This window comes from Nannospalax galili, unplaced genomic scaffold (genome assembly GCF_000622305.1).
Source record: "Nannospalax galili isolate Female #2095 unplaced genomic scaffold, S.galili_v1.0 scaffold1703, whole genome shotgun sequence".
In the NCBI taxonomy this organism is placed as follows: Eukaryota; Metazoa; Chordata; class Mammalia; order Rodentia; family Spalacidae; genus Nannospalax; species Nannospalax galili.
In genome coordinates this window covers 626,438-636,382 of record NW_008350123.1, presented here as the reverse complement: position 1 = coordinate 636,382, position 9,945 = coordinate 626,438, and the positions used below count along the sequence as shown (strand labels likewise).

At 36.0% G+C, this 9,945-nt stretch overlaps 1 pseudogene; it reads right to left on the bottom strand.

The window, feature by feature from the left end:
* Nucleotides 1-6: 6 nt before the first annotated feature.
* On the bottom strand, nt 7-777 carry LOC103745381 (annotated as a pseudogene).
* Between the last annotated feature and the right edge of the window lie 9,168 nt (nt 778-9,945).

Sequence of the window (9,945 nt, the reverse complement as noted above, 5' to 3'; positions counted from 1 at the left end):
GGAAAAGATTGTACTGAGTAAAGGAAAACTGTATACAACATGGGTTCTACAAAAAGTGTCACCAATCATCTTATGTACGAGAGCGAGATCTGCTATGACGGGGAGAATAGCGTGGTGATCTTCTGCTTCTCCTTGGGGAGTAACTGCGACTCCTGCTGTTGCTTCTGCTACGGCTTCTGCTACGACTACGGCTTCGAGATTGAGATCTTCCATAACTTGGACTTCTGGGCCCATCAACTTTAACCCGGATGTAGGCAGTTTCTCCCTCATGAGATCTAAACTTAGTGTTATCCAGTTTTCGAACTGCATACATCATATCTTCTTTCCGTACAAACTCCACGACACCAGTGCCATCTCGGTAAGTATCAGCATAACATACATCACCTGCTTCATGCATGTGATCCTTTAAATCCTGCCAGCTTCCACTTGGAGGCAGTCCAGAGACAACCACTCTGTTTTCCGACCGCAGGGATGGCGGGCCATAGCGGCCTCGGGGAGCTCCGCCACCTCCAACCCGACGCCGCCTCGCCCGTACCGAGGCCGCTTCGAGGAAACTCCACGCACAGGCGGTATCCGTCGTAATCATAGCCTTCTGGACCGTACACCGCGTCTTCCGCGTCTCGCGGGTCCTCGAACTCAACGAAGGCGAAGGGCGGCTCCGTATTTGTAAAATACGTCCTCAATGTCCTTGGTTCAGATGTCTGGAGGTAGGTTCCCCACGTAGATGCGGCAGTCGTTGTTCCCAGCCGGGCCACGAATCACACCACCTCCCGACATGGCAGCGACGGAAAGCGCGAACGCAAGAAGAGACCTTCCCACCAAGCCTGGCGAACGGCAGAGCGAGCCCTCAGCGGCACCACGTCTCCCGCGGCCAGTCCAAAATAAAAAACTAAAATATTTTTTAAAAAGAAACTGCCTAGAGAGAAAAACAATCAGTCTTGCCTAGCTATAAAGTCTAATTAAACAACAATGACAGGCCCAGCAAACTCTCCCTATTGGTGCAATAGTGGCACTTTCTTCTTGGAGGTAATCAGCAGCTGTCTCAGGAAGGAAACTCATGTGTGTTACTGTAAACATAGCCAAAAACATGGATAAAAAGCTTATAGATACTTGAGAAAAAATTATTGTTGCCACATTCCTTGCCCAACATAATTTTTACTTCCTTCTAAATATGCATCTTCATATTTACAGACAAGTGTACCTTTCACCCCTCATCAAAGAAGATTCTTTTTGCAATATATGAAAACTATTACAGACTTACAAAACATGTCAAGTGTAGACAATAAATGTCTCTCAGACACTTAACAGTAAGTGACACATCTGTAATGTAACCTCTACACATAGGATGAATTTATCTCTCACGTCTCATCAGAGAAGTTTCCGAATGCAATAGATGGTGATTAACACAGACACCTGCAGAGAACAAGAGGGTGCAGAGTGCTTATCGCTGAATAGAACACCTATTTCAAACCTGCACTTCCCATTTTTCTGGAATCACTGTGGAAGGGGAAGCTGAAAGATTGTAAGAGCCACTGAGGTGGACAACCACAAGGAAACAGTTTTCTAGTCACCTGGTTACTCATATGAACTCACAGCAATGGTAACAGCATGCACAAGTACTATGCAAGTTCAAACCAAACAAAATCTGAGACAAGACATCAGAGAAATGGTTAAGAAATTCCAACCCAACCCAAGGAATTTTAGGCAATTGATAGTGGCTGAGAGGAGTAAAGACAATGTTTTACAGGGAATGAGACACTTGGTGGGCTCAGTGGATGGACCCAAACTGAAGGACATTTGGGGATACAAAACAGACTCTATAGGTCATATATATGTATATGATAATACATTGAATTGGGTAGGGCCAGTAGGGGGAGGAATGGATAGGGGAAGGGATCTAAATGCATTCAAACTATGTTGTATGAAAATCCCCCAAATTCAGCATAAGAGTAATAACTAAAAGAAAAATGGAGTGAATATTAAGAAAACTGACCCACAGTGCTTATCAAATATGTATCAAACAAAATAATGGTTTTCATTGATGAAATTATTTCTTCTTATGTGAGAACTTGGAAAATAACTAAAGACAATATCAACCTAATTTTTTCTATTTTAAATTTTACATTACTTCATTGTTTTTTTAATCTATTTACAAATAATTTGTTTACAAATTCCTGACAAATTTAATGAAAATATACAATTGAGGCTTCCTAAATGCTAACCATTCAGCACAAAAAGCAAAAGAAAACTATAACAAAAATTTTCAGCTTCCTTAGTTTGTATGATGTATATAAATAGAATGGGATAGGGGTCAATAATAATCAAATATTAGAGTAAATATGCATTATGATAACAATAAAAATGCTATTCAGGTCATTTAATCGAAGCAAATATTTTAAAAATCATAAAATATAATGGTCTATATAAATCTAATAGTCATGAAATGTTTCTCTGAGGAAATAAGAGCTTAGCAGTGATCAGAAACAAACTCCAGTTCTGGGGAATCCACTGCCCTCTTCTGACCTCCGCAGCATTGCATGACATGGGTGGACTTACATACATGCAGGCTAAATAAAATAAATAATAAAATAAAATAATAAAATAAAATAAAATAGATACAGAAGCCTACACCTAAGGAATAACATGCAAAGATACTGAGTATTTGAAATAAGTTTGTGAAGGAGTTGAGGAAGATCTCATGAACACTTTGCACATGTATTGATATGTCAGATTTATTGATATCATCTTACCTAAATTCCAACTCTAGTTCTAGGATACCTACAAAAAATATTGTTAAAAATGTAAAACCTGACTTTATTTTCCTTTATAAGGTGGTTGTTAAGCATTTAACAGCTCTTACTGATTTGGAAACCACAGATAAAGAGATTAGTGTTATCTGGGCATGGTAGCAGATGCCTATAATCTCAGAAGCCAGAAGGCTGAAGCAGGAGGAATTTGAGGCCAGCCTAGCCTACACAGAATGACCTTTAAAAAGAAAGAGAGTTTTGGCTGGGGAGATGGCTCAAGGCTTAAGAGCTTGAATGTTCTTCCAGAAGACCCAGGTTCGAATTCCAGTACCCACATGGTGACTACAACCATCTCTAACTCCATTTCCAGGGGATCTAACTCCATTTTCTGTCTTCTGCCAGCACTGTACAACTTAGGGACACTTACATAAATGCAGGTATAACACTCATACACACAAAATACAAATAAATTTGAGAGATAAATATACAGAAGGCTCAGACTATCTGTTATTGTCACAGAATTTCAGCCTATATCTTTTTCCTTCAAAGTATTTTTATTGAATTTTTATGCATTTCATACAAAACATCTTAATGATCTTTATACAACCTCTCCATTTGCACCCTCCCATAGCCCCCTCATGGTATTTCATGTTTTCTGTCATCTTAAGGATAATGAGAAGGACTTATGGATTTTAAGCTGGCGTGCAATTTAGCAAGTCACTCTGATATATAACATATGCTGCAGCCAGAGAAATAAACAGGAAAGCAAAATTAATATCTATATTGGAACAGTCCAGAGGCAACATCAGCAGGGTATAGTGGCATGCACCTTTAATCTCAGCTCCTAAAAGGCAGAGGCAGGCAGATCTTCGTCAGATAGACTCCAGAATGGTCTACAAAGTGATTTCCAGGCAGCCTGGAATTAGGGAGTATCCTAGTTTGTCTCTTCATTGCTGTGGCAAAACACTCTGACCATTACCATCTTGGGGAGAAAAGGGTTTATTTATCTTACATCTACCAGGTCACAGTTCATCAAGGATCCCAAGGTAGGAACTCAGGGCAGGAACCTGGAAGTAGGAGCTGGAACACAGGCCATGGAGGAACACTGCTTACTTACTTGCTCACCTGGCCCCTGCTCAGCTTGCTTTCTTATTCAACACAGGCCCACCTGTCCAGGGGTGGCACAACCCAGAGTGGTCTGGGCCCTCCCATATCACTCAGCATTCAAGAAGATGCCCCATGGACATGGCCACAGGCCAGTCCAATGAAGGCAATTCCCCAGTTGAGGCTCCCCCAACCCAGGTCCGTCAAGATGATGCCACAGTATCCAGCACAGGGAGACTCTGTCAACAAAACAAAACAAAATAGAGGCCACATCAATGAGATTTAGAGTATTAATTAGTGGTAGCTGGTGGCAGGAAAGAGGGAACAAAGTGAACAGATGTAGTAACTACTGACAGGACATGAACTGAAACAGAAACACTGAATATTCAATATATTAATAATTTTCTCACAATTTTATGAATACTGTATTTAACAATGACTCAAAAATGAAGGAAAGTAACTAATTTGTTTGAAGGTAGAGACCATCAATTTCTTGAAAAGAGTGAATATTTTGTTAGCCTATAAGGAATATGAAGACCAACAAATATATCTCTATGATAAATATTTAGAGAAAATAAAACCAATAATGGAGAGAAATATTTCTAAAATGTTACAATGAATACCTCTTTACAACCTCCCTTTAATGAATACAAATGAAAAAAATCTCTAGAAAAAATTGTTGAAAATAACTTTTTATCCAGAAATCTGAAAATAATAAGATTAATTAATATGATTATTCAAGAAAATGGCTGAATCTATGTGAATGTTGCAAACTTGTTAATATTTTAATTTACCTTTATATATCCTTAGTATTATGAATACACTAAAGTTTGAAAGATAAATTAGAATATAAATAAACTCAATTTCCACATTTTATATTCCTCAGAGCAATGCCATTAATTTTAATTGACCTTGTTCTTTCTACTAGACCTACCATAGGCCTAAATACCTATAGCCAGTAACAGAGATCCCTGAGATAATGTGACAGAAAAGCTAAAGAATGTTCTAGATAAGCTTAGCATTGTCCAGAAATTGTCCAGGCCTTCAGAAATCACCACTAATTAAATTGTCTGGTTGCAAACAAAACATAGCAGAGAGTTTCTTTACTTGTCAGTAATCAGGCACAACCCTGTCACCAGGAAGTTTGCTAATGGTCAGCAACAGTTGTTTAATACTGTAGGTTCTGTAGATCATTTACCAAGTCAGACTGTGACAAGTTAATCTAAGCCACTGAAAAGGAGAAAGTAGGAATGCCCATATGGCCCTTTAAAGGCATTCACTATTTCCAGGTCTCCAGACTGGCAAATTTAGGTAGAGGTCTGCATGCACTCCCCTACTAAACAACCCAGAGAGAAACTCATCTTCCAACTCAAACTGAATTTGTTGTCTATTTACATTAAATTAATTCTGAATTTTTAAAATAGAAGCAAATAAAAGCTGGAAATATAGCTCATCAGTTAAGAGCATGTACTGCTCTTCCAGAGGATCTGGGTTCACTTCCCATCACCTGCAAGTTGGCTTAAAACCATCTGTAACTACATTTCCAGGGGATCTGACCTGCATGAGAATCAGACACATGGTATACAAATATACATGCCGGCAAAAGGCACACACACACAATTTTTAAAAATGAATAAATTTTTAAAATATAAGAAGGAAGTAAATAATATGAGCAAGAAAGAGAGGGAATATTTAGAAAAGATAAATTATCTGGGTTCACTTCCCATCACCTGCAAGTTGGCTTAAAACCATCTGTAACTACAGTTCCAGGGGATCTGACCTGCATGAGAATCAGACACGTGGTATACAAATATACATGCCGGCAAAAGGCACACACACACACAATTTTTAAAAATGAATAAATTTTTAAAATATAAGAAGGAAGTAAATAATATGAGCAAGAAAGAGAGGGAATATTTAGAAAAGATAAATTTTGACAAATGTTTGCCTAGACTAACTTAAGGAAAGGGAATAAAATAAAATCAGAAATAAGGGAATATATTTAGACATTTATATTCTATCAGACACAGTAAATGTTCAAATCAGACAATCTAGAGTAAATTCCTTAATACATTTAACCTAAGATCTAATTTTGAAGAAATTTGTGGTGTGGCATGTGAGATGGCTCAGCAGGTAAAGGTGTTTGTTGCCAAGCAAATGGTCTGAGTTCAATTCCAGTGTATCCAAAATATATTTGTTAAAAATTCATATTAATAATATGTTAAAACATATCTGAAAATCTGTGTTTACTCAAGCATTAGCCACCCAATAACAAACTAACCTAAAGGCCCATGAATAAATGAAGAAATCATATTAATAATAGATAATGGAATATAATATTCCCATTCAAAGAATAAATCCTGACATTTGCTACAACATTGGTGAGCCCAGGATGTATTATATAGTAAAATATGATGCTAATTTTTTTACTTCTTGATTTTACTAATATGTGAAATCCAAATCATTGGTCTTAAGGAAGCAGAGGGCAGAATTGCAATTATTAGAACCAGAAGTTCTTGGAGAGAAAGTTGTAGAGATATTGGTTCAAAGGTAAAATATTTCATCTGAATAGGAAGAATATGTTCAAAAAATTTATTGTACAGCATAGTGACTTTGGTAAATGATATATGAAATTCATAACAAATGTTAAAGTGAATATGACATATTCTCATCACAAACATAACTTTGCAAAGTTAATACACGTTAATTATCTAAATTAGGTCATTACACAATGAATACATATTGCAAAACATGTTGTTCACATTGAATACATATAATTCTGTCAACTTAAAATTAATATATAAATAACATATGTGGTGCTTATTGATGGCTAAAATCAAACCAGTCAGGCAAAAGCCTCTCAGCCCCTGAAATAAAAACCTAGGATATTCCATGTTAATTCACTTAATATGTATACACATGCATTTGGACAAGAAATTTTTTGAATAAGATAAAATATAGAGAAAAATGAGAGAACTATCTACTTTGGGAAACATAAGGAGTGGCACAAAGAACATTTTGAAAGGATGACTCGATGTTTTGATTTCTGAAACCAGACACATTTTAGCAGAATACATGTTGAGCATACTGAGATCAAAGTAGGGTAGGATAACTAATTCAGTTTAAAATCAGTATTAAGAATTTTGGACATGCTTTGTTGTATTCACTTAAGCTAATCATGATGTATAATCACAGGGACCGCCATTTAATTTGTTCTTAAAAAGTAAGCTCTTATTAGTACATTACTCTTGTCTCTCATGAATGAGCCTCTGCAAAGGCATTGAATTGCCATTTATGTGTTACTGGCATTGATTTAAAGAGGAGGAGTAAAATTATTGCCAAATACATTCTGCACCATAAATTAAACATGATCAATACAAAATGATTCCCATATTTAATTATCTCATATAGTACAATTAGTCATGTATTGCACTAGTTTAATAATTTCTATTTAAATTTACCATGTGAGAAAAGAGTAAATTAATTAACCTGATACTATTCAAAATATTTGTTCTTAGAGAACAAAATGCCTGTATAATTTCTATTATCTATTTCTTTTACTCTCAGATGATTTTATACAGAGAATTATTGTGGAGATTGAAAAATAAATGAAAAACTGGATTGGATTTGGTACAAAAACACTTCTGTGAAGTATTTATTGGAGGAAATAATCCAAAAAATTATTCAATACACTTGCATTTTTATACAAGTGCAGAAAAAGTTCACTTTTTTCCTTTATTTCTTGACATTATTACTACCTTAGACATCACTGCATCATTAAATTTTATCCTCTTTTCTACTGAATTATTTCTTCAAGATTCAGTATACTGAGAGGGAAAGGCATAGACATGTTCTGTCTTAACATAACTGAAGAAGTAGAATCTATCTTACTTATTTTAAAATACAAGTTCTTGTTTTAGTCACTGGCCCATTTTAAGATGTAATAGCATATTTTAAATACAAGCTTTCTATCTTCTTTTAAATAAGCTTAGGTTCAATATATTTATCATCCTATTTAGTTTACAATATGCCAACTTTATTCAAATATACACATAACTGGTCATAATAAAACTAGATTTTAGTTGAGACATAGGAGTCTAATGAATCAGTGTTGTTAACCCAAAACCATGAGTTTCTTGAATAAGCTGACTATCCCTTTGAGACAGCATCTCAATACAGTTTTACTTTTAGTAAGTATTTCTTGGTCCACTAGGTTGAATCCAATTCTCTTGGTTTAGTGATACTGTGAATTCTGCTCCCTTCACCTTCAAGGTTGTCTGGTTTTTATTTGATCTGACTTAGGGCTTAATATAACTATCTTTGAATAAAACTGGGCAACACTTTATGACCAGTGCAGCAAATGATAAGAAGTATAAGTCACAATATTACTCCAATATATAAATGTTTAAACTTGGAGAATTCTGTGAAGATCATTTCAGAATCAATAAGCCACTTTGCATAAATGTATATTTTTCTTAAGTAATATGTTGTAGCATTTCATCAGTACTAGTCAGATTTTGTTTTAGTGACTTTGTATTAAATTTACTGATATCAAGACATTTGAGGAGTTTTCATGCTCTCTTTTCCAATATCATTTGTTTAGACAGGTTTATTTCAATTTATATAAAATACAAGTGTTTGTATATGTATATATTATATGCATATGTAATATATATATATATATATGTTACTTTGGCAAAGGTTGCATCTCAAAAGTATCAGGAATAGTTTCATGTGGGAGGAAGAATATGAACACATTCTTGTAATCTAAGAATGAATAGCTTGCTCATGGTTTCTGTTTTCTACTCCCTCACTTCCTCCCTCTCTTCTGCTTTCCCTTCCTTATTTCCTCCCTTCCTTCTTTGTTCCTTCCATCCTTCTGCATCTAATTCTGAAATTTTCTCTAATACTTCTGTTTTCCCGTTTGTTCATTTCTATCTTTTTGGTATAAACACTTCAAGTAGTATCTACTGACATCAAAAATTCTGATGCACAATATAGCATATGTCATAGGTCCAATGTTTTCCAGATTTCTAGAAATTAATTATCTCACCCAAAATATATGAACTTTGAACAGTGAATATTTTCCTTTCCATAAGAAGCATTCTACTCTCTTTTCTATGAAGATGGTTACTACAGGTACTTCTTAAATTAGTAAATTACAGAGTGTTCAATCTTGTGACTGGTAGTAATCAGTCTCCAACAGTTCTCAGGCTGGGGCTGGGCTGTTGTCCATTTCCTTCACACCATTCTGAGCCCCTGTCTGATTGAGTTGGCTATGATATTGTGTGCAAGGTCACCAGGGCCACAAGTTCACATGAACAAGCTTCCAGTGGCCTGAAAGTTTCTATTTCCTAATGCTCATGCACCAACCCTGGCTCTTACAATCTTTCTGTCCCTCTATCGCAATGACCCCTGAGCCCTGGGTATTTAATATAGGAGTCCTATCCAAGAACAAACACTCTGCAGTCACTTATTCTCTAAAATTTAGCCATTTGTGACCATCTATGTACATCTCACTCTGTTGTATAAGGAAGCATTTCTGGTGAGAGTTGAAGGATGCATCAGTTTTCTCTCCACCCCTTGTTCCACTGTGTTCCGTGAACCTTAGGGGTAGAGAGGTTCTATTGTAGACATGTTATGTAGGGATGGGCATCTCTCAGATATATATTCTCTGTGTGAGGCCAGTTGTGGTACTCTGCAGTAGCCTCCATCTTTTGCAAAAAGAAGCTTCTTTGATTGGTGGTGTATGGTATACTTGTCTGTAAATATTGGATCCATATTTAGGATGTGGTAAAAAAAAAACATTCATCCAGAGATATGCCAGACATAGGGTTTTCTCTAGGATCTATGATTTCTCAAGCCATGTATATTAGACTATAATCACAGTGCCACCAATGAGTTCACTCATATTGAGTGCTTTCAGTTCAATTAGAGAGTTGTTGATTGCCCCCAGATAACAGTGCCACTACTGCACCAATAGAAGTACTTTGCAGTGCCAGTTATTATGGTTATTATAAAATTTAAATGGTAAAATAAGGAAGCATTTTAATATCATCTCTTCTTATCTCCTATTCATTTTTTTCAAGTTGGC